This window comes from Elaeis guineensis, chromosome 1 (assembly GCF_000442705.2).
Source record: "Elaeis guineensis isolate ETL-2024a chromosome 1, EG11, whole genome shotgun sequence".
In the NCBI taxonomy this organism is placed as follows: Eukaryota; Viridiplantae; Streptophyta; class Magnoliopsida; order Arecales; family Arecaceae; genus Elaeis; species Elaeis guineensis.
This window is the reverse complement of record NC_025993.2, coordinates 108,313,548-108,325,725: the sequence shown is the minus strand read 5'-3', so window position 1 is coordinate 108,325,725 and position 12,178 is coordinate 108,313,548.

Here is a 12,178-nt window from a genome sequence, read left to right as displayed (position 1 = left end):
TACATATATTTATTCTAAGATATATTTTATATTTGATATTTTTATTATCAGGTTAATTATTCCATTCATATTGTTTATGTGTACATGAATCGTCTAAGAAATTAATAAGATGATGATACATATTCTCAAGAGTTAAAAATTTGAGGTATGTATCATTGGTGATTAATTTCTAAATTACTTTCGATCGATGGATCATCATGAAGATGATGATTGATCTGAATAGATTGGTACATGAATCACTTCTCTTTTAGGATAGATGAGTCTCGAACCTACATTATGGAGAGACTGGAGCGAGAGTGCAGGTAGTTGATAGAGAATAAGGGTATGGAACATGATCAATATGAAAAGTCACTTGAATATCTACTCACTCATCAATGACTTGCTCGATGTTATAGTAATATGACTAGTCCTTAGGCCTACAGTATCTCAGTTATTCATAATGAGGTTGCTATAGTTTGACTGTACATACACTTGGTCTCCTAGCCATATGGATCCTTATGGTGCATGTTGGCTGTAGTGAGTTTATTATAGGAATAGGATGTACATTTATATGGGATCTATTGCTGTTGGTAGATAAGAAAGTTAGTCTTATATGATTAATGAAATCAAGTTCAGAAGATCTTGACTGGGGCAATGTGAATATGGAAAGAAATTTTTATAGTTTTCACATCAGAAATTCAAATCGAATAAATTTGACATATGATAGACGATGAGATTTGACGAGAAATTTATAATCTCCATCTTGTCGGGACTCACGATGGAAGGATTATATCACACGATAACTGTACCTAGAGATTCACCTATTCTATTTTATTAGAATGACACTATATGTTACTAGATGTCACTGGTGGATTGTTAGACTCTTAAGAATTATTATGATCAATAATTCTTATAGTGAGTTGAAATTATTTCAATTCATTGAAAAGAGTTTCAATGATATTCATGATGAAGATTACAGTATGTCTCACTACCAAATAGAATAGAACCTATAAGATCACACACAAAAGAAAATAGGTCAAGAATTTAATTTTGAACTTTAGAAGTCCTATTTAGATTAGGATTTTATAAATCTTAAAGGGTTTTGGAATGCTATGCTAACACATGGTTATATCCTAGATTCTCCATGTCATTAAGAGTCCTTATGTGATAAAGATTTTGATTTTGATTTTAATTTGAGTACGTATCCAATTATTAATTGTGTCGAGAGAAAGAGAGGAGACAATAAGCTCGAGTCCTCTTCAAATAAGGATTTGAGGAATTAAAAGAATTGGGCTAAATGAAAAGGTTTGATTTGGTCAAAGCCTTATGGGATTTGGACTTATTGTTATGAGATTAGATCTCATAATTAAAATCCAATATCCACTTGGAAGAGTCCCTTGCAGCCCCAAGTCCTTTTGTAATCTAAAATTTAATTGGTTAAACTCTTGGATGCCATGAAGGAGTCCCAGGCATGAGGGATTCATACCTATAAGTCAAGGGCTCTACAATTTGTTGTGCATGGTAGGAAAAAGGCTGAAACATTATTTTTTCTGACACCTCTTCCTCTTCTTTTCTCTATCTCAAGCCCATAGTTGGGACACCCAAGAAGTTGGATGGTTGGAAATTTTTTCTCTCTATTTTCTTCTGGTATCTGGTGATCAAATGTTAATGCCCGATCAAAGGCTGCGAAGAAAAATTTTGCATGCTGATTTTCTTATAAAGAAAATCAAATCTATTTGGAGAGAATCTTGATCTTTTCTGTGTGGATACTTGTAGAGATTGGAAACTTATGTGGCTTTAAGAAACTAAAAAAATATATCCACGATCATCAGATTACAGTGACGAACTATCCGTGCCAAGATGAAGACCTAATCTTCTTTTCTTAAATCTTAACCTTAACAACTATGAGAGTTTCGAGATTGATTCAAGATGAGATCTCACATCTTATTGATTTGAAAATATATTTTTCTAATATGTATGTGATCATAAAATTTTTAATTTGCACTGTGCCTCTAATAGTGGTATCGGAGCCATCCTCATATGTTTTAAGATTAGATTGCTGATTTGGGTATCATAGGTCGTTTAACCAGATTTTATACATAAAAAATTCTGATCTTATTGACTGATTTGATCAGCAACATCAATGGTCAATACGATCAGAAATTTGTAGTGATGAGATCACATGATGTTTAATTAGGTCTATGTTAAACAATCACCTCGATACTCAAATCTAAAATTTTCTATTATGTGTGAAATACATATGATGATGATCATAAGATTGCAACCCCTTTGCCTATCTCTGTGATGTATTGTATTTGTGGACCCTATGTATGTAAAATTATTTATTATTGGATGCTTGCGAGCATCATTAGAATTATGTAATTTGGAGACTTGAGTGTCTCATATGATAAAGGGCTGTAATTATTTTTCATGGTATGTATTATATGGGCCCTGTTGTGTGAATGATGGCACGTCAATGATTGATCAGTTGCAAGTCTACATCGTGAGGCAAGCATGGGTTGAGTCGAGTGATTGGTTCAAGCTGGATCAAGATGTTGATCATGATGAGAGCGAGGATAGCTTCGGATCAATTTAAAGAGTTGAAGACGATCAAATCAATTGATGTGCTTGTACTCTCACCCATAGACCCTGATTCAGCTCAATGGCTTTGTAAATAACCATGATTTGAGATCTAAATTAAATCTCCTCACATATATTAAGTCGAGCGATCTTCCATCATTGTAGATGTGCGAGCATCCTACTGATGTTGACTATTCTCGGTTGATCACAATGATTCAGTTGTATCGAAAGACACAACCACTCTGTAGCATGAGATGCTATGGGGTAAAATGGGGTTGAGCCCAATAACTGTCAGGTAAAAAATCCAATGACGGCTTTGCCTAAGTATTGAACGGTGGGTCTGACTTAATTAAGGAATGGGGTCAATAACTATTAAGTGAGATCTATATAACTTAAAGAGTGATTACCATTGCAACATGCTTGAGAAGTATTGGACAAAAGTTGTCTACTCATTGATTTGTGTGTCATCAATAACTATTAGATGAGATGTGTATAGATCGGTGGGATCGCAATATCCACTTAAAATTCTAGTCATGAAAAATTTTTATTTCTCTATCTAAGGAGTATGAGAGATCCTAGAAAATAGTAAGAGGCATGCTTGTTTTTAAAAAAAAATCTTAAAACAAACTTGTAAAGTACATACAAAAAATCTAACTTGAATTTCTACTCTCTATAGAACAACATGTCAGCTTCCAATTCCTTAGCTCGCATTGTTAAAACCAATCACCTAACTAGACCTAATTATAAAGACTAGCTCAAAAATTTAAAAATTATTTTAAGTTCTAAGAATATAAGCTATGTACTCGATCAAGATTTTTCTACGTTACCAATTTGTCCTACGGCTGACTAAAGGGCAGCACTTGACAAATGGACGGCTGACGACAATAAGGTTAGGTGCTATATTTTGACGTTGACGTCAAATAAGCTCCAATACTAGTATAAGGACATGAAGATTGTTAGGATCATGCTGACTTATTTGCAAGAATTGTATGATGAGCAGAGTCGATCAGCACATAGATAAGGTGTCGAAGAGACTCTTTAATGTAAAGATGCACGAGGGACAGTCTGTCCATGATCACTATTTGATCATGATCAAAAACTTTAAAGAGCTTGAGAAGCTCGGCATGATCATGCATAAGAAATTATAATTAGATTTGATCCTGTAATTCTTTTCCAATTCGTATGAATAGTTTATTGTAAACTACTACATGAATAAGATTGAATGCACCTTACCTAAATTATTGAATATGTTGGTGACTACTAAAAGGGTCTTGAAAAGTTCAAGGGGCATGGTTCTTATTGTGGAATATGTTTCATCTTCCAAAGAAAGTCTAATTGAAAGAAGAAAAAACATGTGAAGAAACAAAAAAACGAGACCAAAGAGGACACTCCCAAAAAGAAAGCCACCAAAGAAAAATATTTTTATTGCAATGCTGATGGCCACTGGAAGAGAAACTATCTTGTCTATATGAAATCTCTGAAGAAGAATGACATGCCTTCAGAAGATATGTCTGACCTGCTTGTAAATGAAACTAACCTTATAATTTCTTCTACTTTCAGTTGGATTTTGGACTCTGATTCTAGTTCTCATTTATGGACTTCAATGTAGGGTCTAAAGAAAAATAGAGGCTTGAAGAAAGGTGAAGTGACCCTATGGGTCGGCAATGACACAAAAATTGCTGCTGTGACTATGGACACCTATTCTCTATGACTATCATATACTTTTAGTTTAGTAATTTTAAGAGACTATTATTATGTGCCTACTGCAAGTAAGAATTTGATTTCTGTTTCAACATTGATACAAGATGATTATGTTTTTAATTTTGATAAAGATTATTGTTTCAATTTATTTTGAAAATAAATTGGTTACATGTGGTTTTATGATTAACAATCTCTATTACTTACATATGGATATATCTGTAAATATTTCAGAGTAGATAGTGAGTGCCATAGGATCTAAGAGATCTAGAGATAAGATGAACCTAAAGTATATGTGGCACTTCAGGCTTGGTCATGTTAGAGAGGATAGGATGAACAGATTAGAGAAAGATGGGCTTCTAGGCTCACTAAATAATGTCTCTTATCCAGTTTATGAGTTATGTCTTTAAGAAAAAAATGATCAAACAATCTTTTATAAAATAAGAAGAGAGGGCTATTGAGATACTTATCATGCTATATACTGATGTGTGTAGTCCATTCGATATGTAGATCAAGATTGGTTATCTTTACTTTATTACTTTTATCGATGATTATTCATGATATAAGTATGTTACCTTATGAGATATAAATTTGAAGCTTTTGAAAAGTTCAAAGAATTCAGATATGAAATAGAGAAGAAAACTGAAAAACTTCTTAAGGTTCTTCGATCAGATCAAAGAGGTGAATATCTTAGTGAAAAATTTTGAAATTATCTTAAAAGAAATATCATTATCTCATAATGGACTCCTCTAGGTATACCTCAACTCAACAGGGCATCGGAGTGGAGGAATCGAATCCTATTGGATATGGTTCGATCGATGATGAGCTTCACTGATCTTTTACCATTTCTTTGAGGATACACATTGCTTACTTCCATTTATCTACTCAATAGAATTTTTTCTAAATCTATTCCTATTACGTCGTATGAGATGTGGTATGGTAAGAAATCAAGTTTTAGTCATCTCAAGATTTGGAGATGTCTGGCCTATGTCAAGTGACTACAGATGGATAATTTAGAGACTAGGTCCTATAGGGCTCATTTTATTGGGTATCCTAGAGAGTCTATAGAATACTACTTTTACCTCTCAGAGAATCACAATGTAGTTGTGAGCTAACATGCTATTTTTTTGAAAAAATAGTTTATCCAAGATGGAGTTAATGGATAGAAATAGAACTCGAAGAGAAAGTCTTTGAAAAGCAACGAGTTACAGGACCTTCAGAACCTATTCATGATGAGCTAATATATGCACTTCCTATTCTACCTCATAGATCTACTAGGATTTTCTATCCTCCTAAAAAATACTTAGGTATTCTGACAGAAGAAATAGAAAAAATATTCTTCATGAAAAATAGAGAGCATGGAGATGATCCTAAAATCTACAACGAGGCTATGTCAGACATTGACTTCAAGAAGTGGTTGAAAATTATAAAGTCAAGAGTTAACTCGATGTATTCCAATCAAGTTTGGACCTTAATGGATCCACTAGAAGATATATTATATATTGGATATAAATGGATCTACAAAGGAAGATAGCTTCGGATGAAAAGGTAAAGACCTATAAGATAAGGCTCGTAGTGAAAAGTTATAGTCAACGCAAAAGTAATGATTATCAGGAGACTTTTTTGTCTATGTTTATGCTAAACTTCATCCGAACACTGCTTGCTATTGCAGCATACCATGACGAGATCTGATTGATGGATGTGAAAACTGCCTTCATGAATGGATATCTTGAGGAAGATATCTATATCAAGTAGTCTCTGAGTTTCACTTTCAATGACAAAAGTCACAAAGTATGCAAGCTGTAATAGACTGAAGCAAGCATCTCAAAATTGAAATACTCACTTCAAAGATGTGATCAAATCATTTGATTTTATTAGAAATGAAGAGGAGCCATGTATTTATAAGAAGATCGGTAGGAGTGCTGTCAGACTCCTCATATTATATATGGATAATATCTTTCTGATTGAAAATGATGTTTCCATGTTGACTTCGGTTAAAGTTTGGTTATCTAAAGAATTTTTCATGAAAGACCTTGGAAAAGACATCCTACATCTTGAGAATAAAGGTCTATGAGATAGATCTAAAGGATGCTAATGCTTTTCATAGAAAATGTACACTGAGGAGGTGTTGAAGAAGTTTAGCATGAAAAATTCTAAGAAGAGATTGATACCCCTTAAGCATGAGATTTATCTCTCAAAAGGATGTACCTCAGTACATTTGAAGAGATTTAGTGCATGAGCAAAGATTCTTTATGTTTCGACTGTAGGGAGTCTCATATATGCCATGCTATATATACGACTTGATATAGTCCTTACCATAAGTGTCACGAATAGATATCAGTCGAATCCAGATGAGAAATACTGGACTGCTGTGAAGAATATTCTTAAATATTTGAGAAGGACTAAAGATATATTCTTAGTCTTTGAAGAAAAAGAAGAGTTGAAAGTATAAGGATTCATTGATTTAGACTTTATATGTGATGTTGATGATAGAAATCTACATCAGGATGTGTTTTCTTATGCAATGGAGGTTAGGTGAATTGGAGAGTGTCAACAACTGATCATTGCAGATTTTACCATGGGAGCTAAGTACATTGTCGCTTCTTAGGCTGCTAAGGAAGCCTTCTAGTTCAAAAAGTTTATTGTGGATCTTGATATAATATTATCAGATGCCATAACACTATACTGTAACAACAATGGTGCCATAACTTTAGCTATAGAGTTTAGATCTCACCAAAAGTCCTAGCATAGAGAGTGATGATTTCACATTATTCATGATGAGTTATATTAAGGTGTAGAGAGTAGATCTCACAAAGAATATGGCGGATCCACTGACTAAATCACATAACTAGCAGAAAATCAACGTACATCTTGAAAAGATGAGGCTTAGGTATATAGCTGATTGACTTTGGTGCAAGTGGAAGATTGTCAGATGTATGTCTTAGAAGTCAATCGGACTGATACATATATTTATTCTAAGATATAATTTTATATTTGATATTTTTATTATCAAGTTAATTATTCTATTTATATTGTTTATGTATCCATGAATTATCCAAAAAATTAATAAGATGATGATACATATTCTCAAGAGTTAAAAATTTCAGACATGTATCATTGATGATTAATTTTTAAATTACTTTCGATCGATGGATCATCATGAGGATGATGATTGATCTAGATAGATCGATGCATAGATCACTTTCTTTTTAGGATAGATGAGTCTCAAGTCTACAGTATGGAAATACTGAAGTAAGAGTATAGATGGTTGTTAGAGAACAAGGATACCAAGTGTAACTAATATGAGAAGTCACTTAGATGTCTACTCACTTGTCAGTAACTTGCTTGATGTTGTAGTAGTATGACTAGTCCTTGGATCTATGATGCTTTGGCTATTCATAATGGAATTGCTATAGTTTGATTATACATACACTTAGTCTTCTAGCTGTATGGATCCTTACGGTGCATGTTAGCTATAATGATTCATTTTAGGAATAAAGTATGCACCCATATAGGATCTATCATTCTTGATAGATAAGGAAGTTAGTTCTATGTGATTTATAAGATCAAGTTCAGAAGATCTGAGCCAAGACAGTGTGAATATAGAAAGAAATTTTCATAATTTTCATATTAGAAACTCGAGTCGAATAAATTTAATATATAACAGACAGTGGAGTTTGATGAGAAATCTATAACCTTCATCTTATTGGGACTCACGATAGAAGGATTGTATCATATGGTAACTGCATCTAGAGGTTCATCTATTTTATTTTACTAGAATACCACTACATACTGCTAGGCATCACTAGTGGACTGTTAGACTTTTGAGAATTATTTTGATGATCAATAATTCTCATAGAGTGGGTTCGAATTGTTTCAATCCATTGAAAGAAGTTTCGATGATATTCATGATGGAGATCATAATTCTTACTACTAAACAGAATAGAACTTATGGGATCACACACAAAAGAAAATAGGTCAAGGATTTAATTTTGGGCTTAAGAAGTCCTATTTGGATTAGAATTTATGAAATCTTAAAGGATTTGGAATACTATGCTAATACACGGTTAAACCCAAGATTCTTCATGTCATTAGGAGTTCTTATGCGATAAGGATTTTGATTTTAATTTGAGCATATACGCAATTATTAATTATGTCAAGAGATAGAATAGAGGGGACAATGAGCCTGGGTCCTCTTCCAATAAGGATTTGAGGAATTAAAAGGATTGGACTAAATCAAAAGGTTTGATTTGGTCAAAGCCTTATAGGATTTGGACTCCTTGTTGTTATGAGATTAGATCTCATAATTAAACTTCAACACCCACTTGGAAGAGGCCCTTGTAGCCCCAAGTCCTCTTGTAATCTGAGATTTAATTGGTTAAACTCTTGGATGCCAAGAAGGAGTCCTAGGTGTGAGGGATTCATACCTATAAATCAAGGGCTCTACAATTTATTATGTCTGGTAAGAAAAAAGATTGAAATAGATTTTTTTCAGCACCTATTCCTCTCCTTTTCTCTCTCTCACACCCATAGTTGGGACGCCCAAGAAGTTGGGTGGTTGGAAATTTTTTTTTCTCTCCTTTCTTCTTGTATCTGGCACTCAAATGTTGATGCCCGATCAAAGGCCATGAAGAAAAATTATGTATGCTGATTTTTTGATGAAGAAATTTAAATCTACTTGGGGAGAACCTTGATTTTTTCTATATGGATATCTGTAGAGGTTGGATACTTGTACGGTTTCAAAAAATTAGAAAAAGATATTCACGATCATCAGATTGCGGTGAAGAACTATTCACATAAAGGTAAAGACCTAATCTTCTTTTCTTAAATCCTAATCTTAACAACTATGAGGGATCCGGAGTTGATTCAAGAGGAGATCTCGTATCCTATTGACATGAAAATATATTTTTCTGATTTGTATATGATCATAAAATTTTTAATTTCTACTATGCTAATCAACCCTAGTTTCTAACAATAATTTTAGATCACTAAGCACCATAAGAAATCAGAAAGACTGAGGAAAATAGAAAAGATATAAAATAGATTATAGGGTATATATAATAATAATTGTTATTCATTATTGATTAATTCAACATGTGCAACCTTCCATGTTCTGCCTTCCTAGCTATAGTTATTAATTATATATACACACTATCCCTATTACCATAAAAAAATTTTGGTGTTCCCACTGTTGCATAAAACTGTCTTCTTTCAAACTCTAGACTTTGCTCTCATATAACTTTCTTTATTCAAGCTCTATACTTTCTTCTTTCAAGTTCTCTACCACAATGGATGAAGAAAAAAAGAGATATTCATGGTACAGAAGGGCCATTCTCACCAAAGAAAAATGTGCTAGAAGTGTTTATGCTTCTTAAGGTATAAATTAATTTAATTTTATTTCCAACAAAGACATGGGTTTGGATGTAATTTTTTCACAATAAAAATTGATGTTAGTGTTTTCTTTTTAGGCAACGATATATCTCTATCAAGAACTACACTTCACAAAAAATGACACCAGATTTTGTTCTACAGAGCATAACACCTTAATGAAGAACTGCTAGGAGTACATTAGTTACTTTTATTTATCATTCTATGAGTGATATCTTAAATGGTATTAATTATAAATATTTTTTTATTTTATTTGACTTTTGCAAAAAGAAATTCCAATTATAGAACATGTTATGTAAGATATTCCTTTATTTTTTTTCTTTGATTTAATATGAGTATAACTATCTAGTATTGTGCTTCTAATGTAGTGCTGCATAAAGAGGTGCATAGTCCTCTCTCAATAGTTGAGGATCATCCTATCAAATCAAATCACTGGCTGCAATCAAAAAATAGAAAAGCGAGTCAAAGTTGTGATGTAGAGAACATTACATCTCTGAAAGATCTATCAGGAGTACATTGGTTACTTCTATTTATCATTCTATCCAATTGAAAAATATCCCTAAGAGAGTGAAAGTTGGTGAAAGGTCCAGGATGACTATCAATGATGAGTCAAATGGTAATGATAAAATTTTGTGTTTATTCTTTATGTTTTATCTAAGAAAAATAATTGCATTTAATATAAAAAGATAATGAAATATTTGTTTATCTATTTTTTTGTTTGCTTCAATATGTGTAATACATTCTATTTTTTTTTGCTTCTACTATAGTTTTGGATAGAAAGTTACACAATCCTATCTCAATACTCCAGAATGATCCCATACGATCAAATTATCAGATGCAATCAAAAACTATATAGCAAAGTCAGAGTTCAATCTCTCAGAGAGACTATTTAGCTACACCTACGATGGAGACCAATGGTATCTTTCTCCAAGGAATCTACACATAGTAATAGTGCATATTTGACTGATCCCAAGAAACATGGATATGGATAGATGAGCATTGATAGTCAAAGATCTCACATGCTTGCTGGAGTGCATATAATCCCAAACAGCAGAATTCTGTCCTCTTTTTTTTCTGAAAGTGTTGATCAAGTTCAAACCCCTGGTCATCAAATGGAAGGAAATGTAATTGACAATTCTATTTAGTCAATTGACATATTGATGGACATAGATCGTATAGGTTGTATTTATATCTCTCAGTGTTTAAATAATTATTTTATATGTTTTACTCAGTTTTTATGTTCTTCATTAGAATCCAATACTCACGATGTTACCGTTGAAAATACAAGTACAATCAATGGAGAAGGTACACTTTCATAGCAAAATAGTTTACCATAAACTAAAATCATGCTTTATTTGTTTATTTTTTTGGGAGTACACAGTTACACTTGTATTCAAATAACATTCTGTTTATATCTAAAGTTTATTTTTGCTAATTTATAGGATTGGATTCTGAAGATGTGCATGATGAAGTCCAAAACAATACAACCATTGAAGGTATAATGTATTTTTCCAATATTAATCTTATAATTTAAATTTTAAATTAAATTTTATGTTTCATCACTGAATTTGTGTATGCAAAAAACTCTTTTCATATAGGTTTGTTTCCACATAAATTTTAATTTTTCTCATACAGGAATGAGTTCTCTGAATATGGTTAATACTAGTATCAGAAAGTCAAATATTGAAAGTGTATATGATCAAAATTTATAAAAAAAAATTACACTTTCCGACTTTCCATGTTAGAAAGTCACACTTATTATCACATCGCTTATTTTATTCATTATAGATTATTGGGATATCAAAGATCAAACATGGCCATGTGAATATTGTGGAGCTTTAATGTAGTATGATGAGAGAGTAAGGAAGTCACAAAATGCTAGAAAGCCAAAGATATCATTATGTTATATTCAAGGAAAGGTATCCTTGCCATTGACACAAGATCTTCCTCTGTTGCTCAATGATCTTCTGCATAACAAACATCCCACTAGCAAAAATTTTATGAAAAATATAAAAGCATATAATATGATGTATGCATTCACTTCAATGGGTGGCAAGATTGATAACTCTATTAATGATAGAGCCGGATCCTATGTATACAAAATGAGTAGACAAAACTTCCATAAAATTGAAAGTTTGCTTCCAAAACAAGGATCATCTCCTAAATTTGCTCAGCTATATATATATACATACATACATGATATGGCTAATGAAGTCTCCAACCAAGTCAAAGCTATCAGGTATATATCAATTGGTACTGCTGCTTATTTTTTCTTTGTTAACATTATATTTTTCATTAAAATTTTTGCTAAAAATGACTTCCCTATTAACTATTCTTTTAATAATGTATTAAGGGATTTCAAAAAATGATGTAATATAACATATACTCAGTTATGTCTAACTGTGCTATTTACTTTTAAGTGCCTTATTTGAATGAAATTTATATGATTATATATAGTAATTGTGCCTCAGTTAAAAACTTACAAACTATTGCCTGACAGTATTTCACCTCTTTTTGATTTATAGTTCGGGAT